Source organism: Aquarana catesbeiana, linkage group LG04 (assembly GCF_042186555.1).
Source record: "Aquarana catesbeiana isolate 2022-GZ linkage group LG04, ASM4218655v1, whole genome shotgun sequence".
Lineage (NCBI taxonomy): Eukaryota > Metazoa > Chordata > Amphibia > Anura > Ranidae > Aquarana > Aquarana catesbeiana.
In genome coordinates this window covers 202,609,537-202,625,316 of record NC_133327.1, presented here as the reverse complement: position 1 = coordinate 202,625,316, position 15,780 = coordinate 202,609,537, and the positions used below count along the sequence as shown (strand labels likewise).

At 42.0% G+C, this 15,780-nt stretch overlaps 1 protein-coding gene and 1 long non-coding RNA gene across 2 annotated transcripts in view; both read left to right on the top strand.

Moving 5' to 3' along the window:
* PPM1L (protein phosphatase, Mg2+/Mn2+ dependent 1L) overlaps positions 1-15,780 on the top strand; it is a 423,750-nt gene that overhangs the window by 80,302 nt on the left and 327,668 nt on the right. The gene's annotated exons all lie outside the window — the stretch shown is intronic.
* LOC141139725 (uncharacterized) overlaps positions 9,720-15,780 on the top strand; it is a 55,236-nt gene continuing 49,175 nt past the window's right edge. The window contains exon 1 of the long non-coding RNA XR_012243792.1: positions 9,720-10,598. This is a non-coding gene — a long non-coding RNA (uncharacterized lncRNA). The remainder of the gene's footprint in view (positions 10,599-15,780) is intronic.

Sequence of the window (15,780 nt, the reverse complement as noted above, 5' to 3'; positions counted from 1 at the left end):
TGCCCCTCCATCTGCTTGGCTGATGAGTTATCATTGAGAGAAAGAGACATGGAACTGGTGTGTCAGATCTGGAAACTGGGCCAAGCTTACTGCTGAAGTGCAATCAATTTCTGATAATCTTCAAATTGGTGCCCTTGTCCCTGTGAAGCTTCTGGATCCCAGGCTTTTTACAAGGCATTGACTTCTGTCCAAGTTCCACCTAGGGTGACCACATTTCCAAACTGCCATTCAGGGACAATTTTGCCAAGGACCGGGGGGGGGGGGGCGTGACGTGCGGTTTTGTTGAATGTATTCTCGGGGTTGACGGAGATTTCAGGAGCGAGTAATTTGTCAGGTGAATGGCTGGTTTTAGCCCTTATATCATCCCAACACCATACGCCATGCTTGATATGGTGCCAGGATGATCAAATCATATTATTTCTATTACTACATTGTAATATATAATTAAATAGTTCAACTCACCATAATGCTGAATCATTGGGAACCCTGAGCTTGTCACTTGCCACAAGATGCAGTGTGTCACTTGCCACCATCTCCTGCTACCAGATGCAGGGTGTCACTTGCCACCATCTCCTGCTACCAGATGCAGGGTGTCACTTGCCACCATCTCCTACTACCAGATGCAGGGTGTCACTTGCCACCGTCTCCTGCCACCAGATGCAGTGTCACTTGCCACCATATCCTGCCACCAGATGCAGTGTGTCCCTTGCCCCAGTAGCCTGCCACCAGATGCAGTGTCACTTGCCACCGTCTCCTGCCACCAGATGCAGGGTGTCACTTGCCACCATATCCTGCCACCAGATGCACGGTCTCACTTGCCCCCATAGCCTGCCACCATATGCAGCATCACTTGCCACCGTCTCCTGCCACCAGATGCAGCGTCACTTGCCACCGTCTCCTGCCACCAGATGCAGCGTCACTTGCCAACGTCTCCTGCCACCAGATGCAGGGTGTCACTTGCCCCCATACCCTGCCACCAGATGCAGCGTCACTTGCCCCCCGTAGCCTGCCACCAGATGCAGTGTGTCACATGCCCCCGTAGCCTGCCACCAGATGCAGGGTGTCACTTGCCACCATATCCTGCCACCAGATGCAGGGTGTCACTTGCCCCCGTAGCCTGCCACCAGATGCAGGATGTCACTTGCCCCCGTAGCCTGCCACCAGATGCAGGGTGTCACTTGCCCCCATAGCCTGCCACCAGATGCAGTGGCACTTGCCACCCTGTGCTCTTGCTGAGTAAGTCCCTTGATCCAAGTGCCTACCTGATTCCTACAGTGACCTAACTTCCCACTACACTGACCTACCTGACCCCTTAAATGACCTACCTGACCACTATAACCTACCTGACCTCTACCATGACCCACCTGCCCACTACACTGACTTCCCTGTCACCTGCACTGACCTACCTGACCCCCCCTGACCACTTCACTCCTTCCTGCACTACTCAAACTACTGACTACTCCCCCACACAAACATAAGGTAGATCGGTGGATTTCACTCACCACTCCAGGCCAGGACTCCATGAAGATCATCCATAGATGTCTATCCCCTAGTCGCTCCTCAGTATCCCCCGCAGGCCAGGAACTCCGCCAGCAGCCGCCATACGCTCGTCTGCATCGAGCACCGCCCCTCCCCCTCACACACACGGGCTGCCTGTGGCACGCACCTGAGGAATCATGGGGGACAGGGCAGGCTGGACCACTGGAGTCCCTGGGTGGGGGGAGACCTGGGTGCTGAGGAGTGTCTGCCTCATTGGAGGTGTATGGTGATTATAGGGGCTGGAGCCTGGAAGAAGTCACTTGGGCTGCTCACCCCCACGCTACACTACTGGGCTGGCCCGGCCGGATGACATCATTGACATTCGGCAGTCAATGGAAAATCGCGAACGGCTGCATCATATTCATTCCGGGACACTGTATTGTCCCGGAATGAAGGTGCCCTGGACCCGGGACAGAAGTGCTGATTGCGGGAATGTCCCGGGCAATCCGGGACACGTGGGCACTGGGCACCCTAGTTCCACCTTCTGATTCTTAGCCCCTCTATTCAACAGTTCACTAATGCCATCTCTTCACCACTTCTACCACCTCAGAGATGCTCACTACCTGTATAATATCTCCACATTTCTCAGAGCAAACCATCTCTCAGTGTTGTGTGAATACTGAAAACCCCATTGCTGATACTTCCTACTAGGCTGCATCTTCTGAAATACAAATTAGCACAGCAGATCGTATGACCCGAATCTGGTAAACCGTTTTATAACAGTTACATAGTAAAGATGTATAACTGCAGGCAGGTTTTTATTGCTGTCTGTTTCCCCATTAAGGAGATTCACTCGCTCTATTTGCCCTTATGACCGTCTTCCAAAGAGGATACAAATTCAAGTGACTACCAGAGATTCCCTCACTTTGGAGGGATTTCCTCTCACTTGCTGTATGTCTATGTGAAGGGAAATCTCCACAATGGTACACTAAAGACAAAAAAAAAAAAGTTTTGCCTTGAGTTCGACTTTAACTTTGGCTATATTATGGTGCAAAAGGCTGTGTGTTCCCCCTCTTTCTCCCATTGTGGGTGCTACTGTGCAGAGAAATTTAATGAAAAACACTGAATACAGCAGGTCACTTGCACGACACCTTATCCGTTGAAAAAAAAAAACATTTTGCATTCTTTTCACACAGTGTAAGATTTTCTGTGGAGGGGAGATGGTGACATTCATCGGCACCTCCTCCAATCACAGAATGTCTTGCAGTCTGCGAAAAATGACAAAACATTTTCTCATAGGATGAGGTGCCGAGCAAGTGACCTGCTTTGATCAGTGTACAGCGTGCTGCGATCTCTTTGTTAATTAGTTGCAGAACACACTCCAGTTTCTGTTACTTTCTAAAATAGAAACAGGTGTGGGTGGTGCAGATTGACCTAGAACAGGTCTACTTAGTTAAAGTGTTGCTAAACCCAGGACCGTGCATTCACTATATCTGGTCTGCCACAGTATGCAGAACATGCAGTTATTTTAGTAAATATAAACTACTAAATACCTTTTCTCATCAGCAATACTTAGTAGTCTTGTGACTTCTATCAGTGTCCAGCTGAACACTGGGTAAAGCTTGCAGAAGGAGTTTTCATTCTCCTCTGACTGTCCTATGAGACTGCATGACCCCTGACTTTCTGTCTGCACAGTGCTGATTGGCCCTGTGCTGATCACATGCAACCCCCCCCCCCTCAAAAAAAAAGAAAAAAACAATACACACCGAACTGAGCATGTACAGAATGCCTCCTAGGGCTCTGTTCTATAAGAAGATGGATTGGGGACAGTGGAAGAAGGGGAGGATCAGAGAAGACAGGATCAAACAGCCTTTTACACAATGCAGAGAATTAACTCCTTAGGTTCCACAGTGGGTATAACAAGCATGCTTTACTGCATATACACATTTATTTTACTGTTGTGGGTTTAGTAACACTTTAGTGTGGCACACATGACTCCAGACAGTTTCCTGCACCAGTTTTTTGGCATAGGAAGCTTAGTTAATTCCCAAGATTGTGTTCGTAATAAATAACTTCATTAATTGCTGTTTTCAGCATAAGCCTTAAGTTAGATTTCTGTAAACATACATTTATCATTTTTTTAATTTGTAACTAAATTACATTTTATGTCTGCCTAGAGCCAGCTTTAATTTCATTCATGAAGGAAATGGGAGGCCTCTGGATGTACACCATTTTCATTATAATTGACTTTATGTTCTGTAAGGCAGAGCTTAGCAAAAATATGTATTATCCTGCTTAAAAATGGGCTAAAAACTTAACAGCAGTCTGTAAATATATATTGGTCACTATTTAAAAAAACATGGTAAGATTGTCCAGTAGTACAGATGCAGTTAGTTGGGTCCAAGTAGAGAAATGTAAATCTGTATTTTAAAAAAAAATTTGAGTTGATGACTAGGGCCTAGTTCACACCTGAATCTCACAAGAGTGTGGTCCACGTTCCTGTGCGATTCTGGTGCGATTAAGCGTGGTGTGATTTTCAGCCCATTTATTTGCAATCTGGTGTAGGCAAACACAGTTATGAAAATATCAACTATCAAACTAATTCCATAAAGCTGGTACTTAGCCCTGCCACTTCCACAACCTGAGTCTTGCTGTTGGGGACTAGGTATGATGGATAGTCTCCCTGGCCAGTAGAACAAGGAGGAAGGACAGACAACTTTAATGGGATGAAGTTGATGGTAATACTGCTCTCTGGCCTTAGGTCTACCAAAGCATTCCGAATTTAGCGCAAGGTATATTTTAGTACCCTTTTTTTCCCTCGTCTTATTCATATGCTCAATTTATTAATTCAATAATGTATGTATGGTTTACTGTTGACATGATTTCTGGCCTTACAATGTTGGAGGATGCCACCTTTCTGACAGATGTAAGTACCATATTCCATGTAGCAAAAGTATTTAACCATATTTCATGTTTTATTAGCCTCACGCTTGTTAGAGAATAATTTCCATTATTTGTATATATACACCTACCTTTGTGGCCCCAAATAGCAAAGTAAAAGTAGAGAAGAAAGAGGAGACATATTTGACATCTGTTCCAGGCTAGTATCCCAGTCTAGTCTCTGAAGAATGATTGTTCATTTTTGATATAAGAAACACATTTTGCAGTTTTCTAGCTGGTTATTATACTAGCTGAAAGTAAGTGTTCAAGTTCCTCTTTCTTACCTCTATTACCGTACTGCCTGTATGTAATGTTGATGATTTCTACAGTGTTAAGATCATCTTCCTCATTAATGATAAGCTGGTGACATATAAAAACGACATAGAATGTGACGGGTTTATTATATACTAATTATCTGTAATCAGTACCTGCTGCACCGTGCAAGATAATGACCCTGACATATTCTGTAGTTTTTTTTTATTTATAACTAAATATGCTCTTTGGTATACAGTATTTCTTGAGTCTAAGTGGTAATTATATGAGCAGCTATGTCTGAGACATACAGTATGAAAATAAGCACAAGGGATAAGAATGTTGTATTCTGCAGCAAAAAATGATAAAGGGGTTTCCACCTTTTTGGCAAACCTATTACTGTGATGGTTCCCATAGAAGAAATAGTGGTTGCAATAGTGTCTAAATATTTTTACAGTTATGAAATAGATGTGTACGCTTAAATTGGCAGAGATGGCATTTGTATGCTTTAAGCGGACAGCCCAGGTTTAGACCTTATTTCAGGGAAGCAACAGCAATCAGCTAGGGACGTTCAATCCAGCCAGTTGTCTCTGCCTTCAAGAGCATTCAGCTAGAGCAGTGGTTCTCAATTCCTGTCCTCGGGACCCACTAACAGGCCAGATTTTAAGTAATACCTTGGGGAGATGCAGACTCGAATACTGCAATCACAGCAGAAAATTATATCACCTGTGATGTATTTCAGTTATCTTGCAAACCTGCCCTGTTAGTGGGTCCTGAGGACAGGAATTGAGAACCACTAAGCTAGAGGATGGAGGAGGAGGGCAGGAAAATAATCAACTTTCTTATACCTTTCTTGCGCTCTTAGGCATGTGCAGACTATTGAACTGTCCATGGTACCTATTGATGTTCAGATTGCAGAGTTGCTTGAGTGAAATGTGTGTAAACTGCAGGGTTGTATACTAATATGTTCTTATGACCTATGCTACTGTGTTGAGTCACAAGTGTAATATGCTGTACATTTTTAATAAAAATTCCTTTTGTTTAAAAAAAACAAAAAACATAAAAAAAACAAAACTGCGGAGTTGATTTACTAAAACTGAAGAGTGCAAAATCTGGTGCAGCTGTGCATGGTAGCCAATCACCTCCTCTAACTTCAGCTTGTTCAATTAAGCTTTGGCAATAAAACCTGATTTGATTAATAACGGCCTGAATTTAGATATTGGTTTCCTTACACATTATGCAAAGGTTTTACGACCCCTCTGTGACTAGTATCTCCCCCTGCATTCTATAGCTCTCCCTATGTCTTATCTCACTGACTCTGCTGCTATCTTTATTACCATTGATTTGTATGTGTTTGGTTTTCTCCTTTTTTTTTTTTTTTTTTTTCTTCTTTAACATGCTGCTTAAAAATTAGTGAATCAGTACTGCTTGGACCTTGAAGAAGGGGACATACCCCGAAAGCTTGTCCTGAAAAATTGTATGTTAGTGCAAATAAAAAAAGTATCACGGACAGTACTAAAATTTTCTCTGCAATAAAACCTGGAAGCTAATTTGTTTCTATACAGAGCTTCACCAGATTTTGCACTCTCCAGTTTTAGTTAAACAACCCCATAGTCTTTAAATTTGTCTATGGAATGTTTTTTACTATCTCTCAGAGACAGGCTTGATGTTCCCCGTATGGCAAAATGTAAAAAAAAGAGTTCAACATTTCTTGGTGGCACAGTGGACATTTACAATATATCTTAACCTAAGAACAAAGCTGTAATATATATTGCAGTTTGCCAGTCCTTAGATGTAGTTGCTGCACGCCTTTTTCCAGGATTTTATCCCATTGTTTTCTTTCACATAAATTTTATTGATTTTCCAAAGATTTTAATAGGTACACTGAGGAAAAAGAGTAAAAACAATATATACAATGTTTGACAGCTAGGATATCAAGTACACTGAGTAGAGATAAAATGAGAGAGAATATATATTCTAGGGTTGCACCAATACCGATCCCCCTGCGGCTTTCAGCTGCTTTATTGAAATCTATACAGGGAGGTTGGTGCTTGTAATTCCCCGCAATGATCACCCCTGGCTGTCCCCTGTGTCCTTCTCCGTGCTCCTCTGGTCCTCCTCCAGTCCCCCTCCATGTCCTCCTCCATGTTCCTCCCCCCCTGTGTCCTCCGTGCTCTTTTGGTCCCACTCTGTGCTCCTCCGGTCCCCCCCTGTCCCAAGTCTGTCCGGATGGAGAGCTGAGGAAGGAGATGGTAAATATGTCATCTACCGGCTCCTTCCTTTTCTGAATGAACAGAGTCAGTGATCACTGACTTTGTCCATTCAGAACTGAGCATCTGTATATGATGTTTCAGTTTATGAATACAGAGGAGCCTCTGTCTCCTGTCTGTTCATCTTTAGTGCAGCTGAGGCTGCAGAGAAAGGGACTGGGGAATCTGTGTCCTCAGTCACTTTCTCTGTCTCAAATGTGAAAAGTCAGGGGTTTGTTTAGATAATAAAAAAATAAATTGTATTAAATATTTAAAAGTTAAAATTGTAAAAAAAACACTTGACACCATCCACTCCCCCCAAAGAAAGCAAAAAAAATTACCATTAGAAAAAAAATTTAAAAATAAAATTGTAGAAAAAAATGTAATAAAAATAAAAAACTACTGACACAGTCCACGCGTCATCAGTGCCCATCAGTGCTGCATATTAGTGCCACTGTCACATGACATTGAAAAAGGAATCGGTAATCGGTATCGGCGAGTACTTGAAAAAAAGTATCGGTACTTGTACTCGCTCTTAAAAAAGTGGTATCGGTGCAACCCTAATATATGAATTCAATAAATAATCCAGAACGCAACTGATATCAGAAGAAATATGAGCGATTGTTAGTTATGTGGGGAATATATCTGTAGGCATAATTTAATGTGGATGGCGATGCTGGATATGTGGGTGGAAATCTCCCAGTAAAGCTTTTGAGAAGGAAGGGTATTATGGCAGGATCTGATGGGAAAAGGGGATGCCAACAATAATGTAAAAAAAGAAAATGTATGGGGTATAGAAAGAGAAGAAGGAGGTTGATGGAGAGAAAGATGGAGTCTTTCAGAGGCTCCTGTTGCAGAGGGTCAGTTTTTGTGTCCCCATTACAGTAAGAGTAGGGAATGCTAAAATCCTCATTTAAAATACTGTGTCCAGTTCTGAAGACTCCACTTACAAAAAGATATTGATAAGACAGAACAAGTTCAGAGACTGGTGACAAAATGGTGAATGGTCTGAGGGATAAACATATTGAGAGTGACTTCAGAAACTTATTATGTACAGTGTGGGGGAAAAGGAGGGAAAGGGGAGAGACAAATGAAACCTTTAAATACATCAAGGGGGTATATGAGGTTCAGGAGGGCAATTTTTTCAATATGAAACCAAAATCAAGAACACGGGGACATGACCTCAAACTAACTGGAGGAAAGTTCAAAAATTATCTTAGAAAGCTTTATTTTACTGAAAGGGTAGTTGATGCTTGGCATAAGCTTAAAGCAGAGATTCAGGCTCCTTCAGAAAAAATAAAAAGTCAGCAACTACAAATACTGTGGCTGCTGACTTTTAATATTAGGACACTTAACCTGTCCAGGAATCCATTAGTGTTTTCACCCGAGCCAATTTTTTAATCGGCTCTCGGGTGCTGCTGCCGCCATCTTGGGTAAGGGAAAGCCTCACAGCCAGTTACCTACTGTGCTGCTCTATGTGAATGGCCCGGCAGTGGGGGAAGGAGGAGGTGGGCCGAACTTCCGGATGAGTTCACCGTGGCAAAGTCAGCTGGGAATTGGAGCGGGTACCTGTTGAAACCAGGTACCTTCTCCCCCTTGGAAGGAGGTGCCAAGTGTGGCAGCTGAGGGTGGGAGGAGGCAAATAAGCGGAGCATGCCCTTTTGGGTGGAGCTCCACTTTAAAGCAGAGGTAGTGAGACAGTCAACAGTAAATGGCTTCAGACATGCTTGGGACAAACATAGGTCTATACTCAGGCAAAAAAGTTAACAAAAAAAATCAAAATACAAAACATGCATAAAAATTAAATACAGGCAGGTTTGATGGACCACTTGGTCATTTTTCTGCCGTCACTTTTCGATGTCACTTTTATTGGCATGGGGCATGGCCACCAGATGACATAAGTTAGAGGACACGCCCCTTGTGACGTCATCACCCGAGTGGTCATCGGGTGGCCCAGCCCCATGCCAATATAAATCATTGCACACCCAGCATTACACCTGGAGATCGGGTCGCGTCAACATCGTAAGAAGAACAGAGGGAGAACACCTAGCAAAAGAGCAGAAGAGAACCGGAGAGGGGAGAAGGACCGGAGTGGAGAGAACACCTCACCAGAAGAGGGAGAAGAGCCGGAGCTGCCTTAATAAAATACTTTAAAAACCTGTGTAATGTGTTTATTTTTGACACTTTTTTTTTTAGGTGAATGGGTAGGGGTACGAGGTACCCCATACTCATTCACCTAGGGTGTAAAAAGGGGGCTTCCAGATCACGATAAGTCCCCACCCGCAGACACCGACAATCACCGGGCAGGGGTTGTCGGGAAGAGGTCTTTGTCCTCATCAACATGGGGACAAGGAGCTTTGGGGTGGGGGGGCAGGGGCCCCCTCTGCCCCAAAGTACCAACCCCCCATGTTGAGGGCATGTGGCCTGGTATAGTCCAGGAGGGGGGGGCACTCGCTCGTTCCCCCCCCTTCCTGACCTGTCGGGCTGCGTGCTCGGATAAGGGTCTGGTATGGATTTTGGGGGGAACCTCACGGCAAATTTTGGCGGATTCTCAACACACAAGTCGCACCGCAAGTCGGATCATCTGGATCCGACTTCTGGTGCGACTTCTAATAAAATCAATGGGCTCCCATAGGGAACCATTGATTTTGAATAGAGACAGAGAAACGCAGCTGAAAGCTAGCGTGGCTTGACGTGCATTGACGCCAATGCAAATCGCGAAAAATTTTACTTTTTAAAGCTGTTTTTTTCTTGGTGTCTGTACTAGCTTTGCAGCTTGTTTTTTAAAGCATCCGTGGGCATGAGGCCTAACAGAGAAAAGTTTAAATGTGCGTTTTGTTTTCTTTTTTATTTGTTGTACATGTACCTTTTTTATCTGTGTATTATATGAAGCTGTTTTAACTACATTGTGTGCTGTCAATATCAGATTTGTCTTCAGTACAGTTGGAGTAATGAATGCATCAAATGCTGATCCAGAACAGACTTGTTCCTCCATTTTTCTCTGCAGGTGCTGTGCCCTGACATTTACCTCTACCGCACCTTCATTAGATTTGATTCTTTGTAAATAATCAAATCAAAGAGTATGTTAATTTATTTAATTAATGGTAACTAATGTGTACAGCTATAAAATGATCAGATTTTGTTTTCATAAATTCATATCACTGTTGTTTTCAGATTTATTTAGCAGTGCATTTCAGAGAACTTCAAATACAGTATATGGGAAGAGTAGGTTTTCATTTAAAGAGGATTCATTTTTCATCCACAGACAGCAGTCAGAACAATGAAACAGGGTTTTTAATTGGTTTCTGTGTGTTGTTTCTAATTTATATGGTAGATGTTGCAGATTTCATCTACCATGCAATGGTTCTCATATCTCCTAGATATAAGATTTCTACATTCTAGTTAATGGGATTGCATATTTGCTGCCGCAATTACAGAAGAGTCTTGATTTTCTCTTTGCATTTATTTTATATTATAGAGCATGAAACTGAAGGAGTTGATGTTTGCAAGAGATATAAGATGCCAGTGAACTCCATAAATCATGGAAATATTTATTTTAATGGTGTGATCCTGTAAACCTGTCAAACATAGGAGTTGCATCTTCTGACCTCCTTCTAGTTGCCTTGATGTTATGATGACCCATTAGCTTTTATAAGCTGAATCTCAGACCCAAAGCAGGTATGCCAATTAGGAAAGTCATGGAAAAGTCAATATCTGTCTACTTGTTCCAAGTCACTAACCCATATGATTACAGCAGTGCTACAGCCAGGCAGCTATCATATTTGGGAGAGGTCAACAATAAAAGGCTTATCTTTTATTTTATTGACTATGAAGGCTCACAAGCCTCCAGTGATTTCTGTATTTATAACAAATATGAGAGAGAGACCTGTAAATCCAAAAATATTTCAAACCTTATGGATGTTGCTAACTATAAAATTAAAGTGGTTTATAGAAATAACAGCATGTTATACTTACCTGCTCTGTGCAATGGTTTTGCACCGATTAGCCCCAATCCACTTCTGGGGTCCCCTGTGGGCGCTCCAGGCCCCTACTCTTCATCAGGTGCCCCCAGGGAAATTGGCTTTACCTGGGGGCACCCATGCGGGCTCACTCCTGAGTCGCGCTACTGTGTCCATTGACACTGACAGCGGGACTCGGCCCACCTCCCACTCCTGTGTCACCGGATTTGATTGACAGCAGTGGGAGTCAATCACTCACACTGCTATCAATCTGTCCATTGAGGAGAAGGACAGCGGTGGGAGCCACTGCGCTTGTGCACATTGCAGGATCGGATGGGCTCAGGTAAGGAGAGGGGGGTCTGGGAGGCAGCTGCAGCACATTGAATGCATTAAGGTGAAAAACCTTAAGGCTGGGTTCACACTCTGCAATTCGCATCAGAGCAGCTCCGGAGATGTGTGAACCGGATCCATAGAGAGCCGGTCACAATCTCCTGACATGCAAATTGGATTCGGAGAAACCCGCATCCAGTTCGCAATAGTATGAATCCAGCCTCATGCTTTAGAACCACTTTAAGTAGCACGTGTCACTCAAGCTAGATGACAGTCTCCAAAAATGATCGCTGTAAGGGGGACAGACTCAACTCAACAATGCATGAGACAGGGACACCTAGGAACAGTCCAAGCAGGTTTGTCCTGCATTTTTTATTCAGCAAGGCAGCAAACAAACACAGTTTCAATGCAGTAGGGCTTTGTACAGAAAATTCATATCACAAAACAAACAAAACATCTGCTTGTCTGAGCAACTAACTAAACTCAGGTCAGTTCCTGACTAATAGGATGACCCCTAATGGATCCCCAAAGACAAACAGGCATCACATGTACCTTTTAGTGTTCTGTCAGCACAGCAGCAGATTTCCAAAGCAGAAGGAGCAAGAGAGAGCGCATTAGTCAGTCAGACATCTATAAAGGCCTATGGGCAGATGAGATAAATAACAAGGTCTGGCTATCAGATAAGATGTGGGCCTAGGAATGGATGCTTTAGTCCACCCAAAGCTCTACAAAGTCTCTAGGCTCCAGGACTCAAGATTCAAAATTTAATGTCTGAAAAAACAAACATTTCTCTGTTCCCTATTAGTCATAAAACTTGGAGTCCCTAACCTTGTGTAGGTGAATAAAATTGGATGACACATATACATCTCATCAGTTTTCTTTTGTGAACTTCAGAATACCTCTGGCCATGTTATAGATATGCGTAGAGGAGGCAGCGATCATGGTCTAAATCAGGAGAGCAGACTAGGGTGACAGCAATGCTCCTCAGTAGATAAAGTAACCTCAGAAAGTGTTGTCACCCTAGGATAGGAAGTGTGTTACTGGCAGGATCACCAGGTAAAAACAAAAGAAAAAAAAGAATACTAATGTGCTTTCCACATATATGGACTCATAAGCAGTATATGTATTTTGTATACACTCTATATTTGGCTATAAACAATGTCTTTGTAATGGTACAAAAAGTACCATATTCTCAATGATGCTATTTCTAGTTTTGATTCAGTGCTTCCACTATTTATGTAACCTTATAAAAAGTTAAAATAAAAACTTGCAAATTATGAGCTATGTTAAACAAAGAGAGGAATTAATTTGTTAGACCATCAGTGTTCATCTCCTAAGTCTGCTATTGTTCAGAGTTGTTTCAGCCTGTGTGGTTTAATCATGTGAAGTCATGCATTAGACTACTGACGTGTTTTGCGTTATTCTGAGTTGAAAGATGTGTTTTCTCAAGCAGAAGTGTATTATGAGAGCAGTCATTAATTAGGAGCTTACATTACACTGGCTTCAGGGTGCATTTAGTGGGTACCTCACATAAAATGTCATGATATAAATATTCTCTTTTTTCTCCATATAAATTAATCAACGTTGTTTCTCAAGATTAAATTCAGTATAAAACATTTACTTGCTTAGCGCCTCCATGTTTAAAAATATGGAACGTATCTCCAAAATGTTGAAATCTTAGGGTGGATTTATTTATAGCAAATAGGCTGTTCACTTTGTAAGAGAATTTTCACTTTCCAAGCTTGAGGTTATTGTAGCCATATTAGTGCACTTGCAGCAAGAAGAATTTAGTACTGTTCTTAATACGTTTTTTATTTGCACTAACTATCAAATTTTCAGAACTAGCTTTTGGGGTGTACCCCCTTCTCCAAGGTCCAAGCAGTACTAATACACAAAGTTCTAGCAGAATGTCAAGCAGCCCATACACGGGTTGCAGGAACCAGATTCATTCCCACCGGGAGAAGACTTCCTTGTTCTACTTTCTTGTTCTCTGGGTGTTACACGCACATGGATTGGTCATGACTTTTTTCTATGTGGATGAACTCTAAAATTCTAGAAGTGCTATTTACTTCTTCTAATATGTTTTGTACAAATTGTTCTGAAAACTTAAAAAAAGCAAAGAAAAAAAAAAGAAAATTGCCGCAGCATGTGAACAGCCTCCTACACATCAATATGGTTGCATTTCAGAACCTTTAACTATTTCTTTATTTCTTTTTATATATTTATTGCTGACAAGCAGAATTATTTGGTAAAATAGTGCAAGAAACAAAGCACTAAGGGCAAAATACAAGATCCATAGCACCTAATCCAAATTCATCATGCATTAGTCAGACTAAATCAAAGCAAATTCTAGTTGCTTTGGGCTCCTGCTCCTCCTTCCAATACTTAGATATATTGAATAAGTTTGAAAAAGGCTAATATTATACTAGAGTCAAGTAGGTCATGTCTCTCAGCAAAGGACACAACACTGACCTTATTTTATGACTTATCTATGCTGTCACAAATAACCTGCAATTAAAGGTCTAGTTCCAATGGCTTCTATCTTTAGTACTGGTATTAATATATCTAACACGGGTTCTGTCAAAGTCTTTCACAGTCTGCACCCTATTTGTATGCAGAGATGTGAATCATGCCTGAATACAACCTTGACCTAATCTTTTAAGAGCTCACCATAGGCTTTGATTTGTGACAGTTGATCTTTTCAGGATTTCAATATACTCGTTGGCCCTGATGGTTAACAATGGATTTAGTCACCAAGTCGGATAACACTTTGTCTGGGGTAAAAGTAATTTAAAGATATTTTGAACCTAATAATGGAAGTATGAAAGTCCATAAAGTGTGGCCTCCCTGTAGGTGCTTTATATGTTGTTGATTGCGGAAACCCCCCAGTTATGCCCTGTACACACGGTCGGATTTTCCGACGGAAAATGTGTGATAGGACCTTGTTGTCGGAAATTCCGACCGTGTGTAGGCTCCATCACACATTTTCCATTGGAATTTCCAACGCACAAAGTTTGAGAGCTTGCTATAAAATTTTCCGACAACAAAATCCTTTGTCGGAAATTCCGATCGTATGTACACAAATCCGACGGACAAAATGCCACGCATGCTCAGAATAAATTAAGAGACGAAAGCTATTGGCTACTGCCCCGTTTATAGTCCTGGCGTATGTGTTTTACGTCACCGCGTTCAGAACGATCGGATTTTCCGACAACTTTGTGTGACCGTGTGTATGCAAAACAAGTTTGAGCCAACATCCATCGGAAAAAATCCATGGACTTTGTTGTCGGAATGTCCGATCAATGTCCGACCGTGTGTACGGGGCATTACAGTAAGGTGCTATGGTTGACATTCCACTTTTATTGCTGTGCAGATTTCTACATGCATTGGCTTTTTGGCTGATTAAAAAAATGTTTATAATTCCAGTCAGGGTGTTGCAAACATAAATCACAGCAATAGATTTTAATACTTGATATTAAAACAATTAGTAGCGTTGTTGCACATTAACATGGTTCTAAAGTTATTTTTTTGCCTAAAATATAAATATACAAAAGCCTGTGATATTGATAATACTTGACTGTGGCAAAAATGAATTGGAACTAGATGAGGGTGCGCTTCCCTACGCACCAAAGCGCAGCTTATCCAAAACGTAACCTTTCTTATAACTCATAAAAGGTATGTAAACTACCATAACAGGTATTCCTATAGGGTGAGGTCAATGCCACTTTTTATGAACCAAAGTTCTATCTCTTTGTGGTAATATTTATATCTACCAAGTTTATTGGTGAAACTTATGTTGATATACACATATAGACAATATGAGGGTTATTATATCCTTTTACATTCAACATAAAGGCTCCAGGCTATGTAGAGGATATGTAAACTCAAGGTCTACTCATCAACACCAACCGGTACAAAGAGATGGGGGTACATTTGTCTCTCCCCCCATCTATTAGCCACATATAAAAATGAGATGAACAAGAAAAAGAGAAAGTATACTAGTAAATACTGTCTTACTGAAGATATGAGCTATCTGTCCTCTACCCTATGGAAATATCTATCTTTCAGATATGTAATACAGGTACACTCATCCATGTGGACACAAACCACTACTAACGGACATGTCCCAAACATCACTATATCCATGAAAAAGCTTCTCTGATAATCAAGACTGCATTGGCACAAGGCATATCTCACCCCACAAAAATGAAAAGGTGTAGGGGGGAGAACATGTCAGGACAAAATAAGATCAGCCAAATCTAACGTTTTACCCTTCAAAAAGAGCTTCAGAGGTAAGAAAGGGCCTTCACTCAGCATGGGCACTATTCAGGGAATGCTTTGCATTCTCTAATCGAATGCAAAGCGTTCTTTGATTGAACGTGGTGAAGAGGCAGGGTGATGAATTCAGTGTTCTCTAATTGGCGCCCATGCGCCATTCTCCTGTTCTCACAATGAACTGGATCTCCTGTTTTCACAATTCAGCAAGGCCTGGTAGCCACTGGAGATCACTATAGTAGTAGTGCTTACTACAGAAATCCCCAGCTTCCATGGGGATCCCACAGGTATGGCAC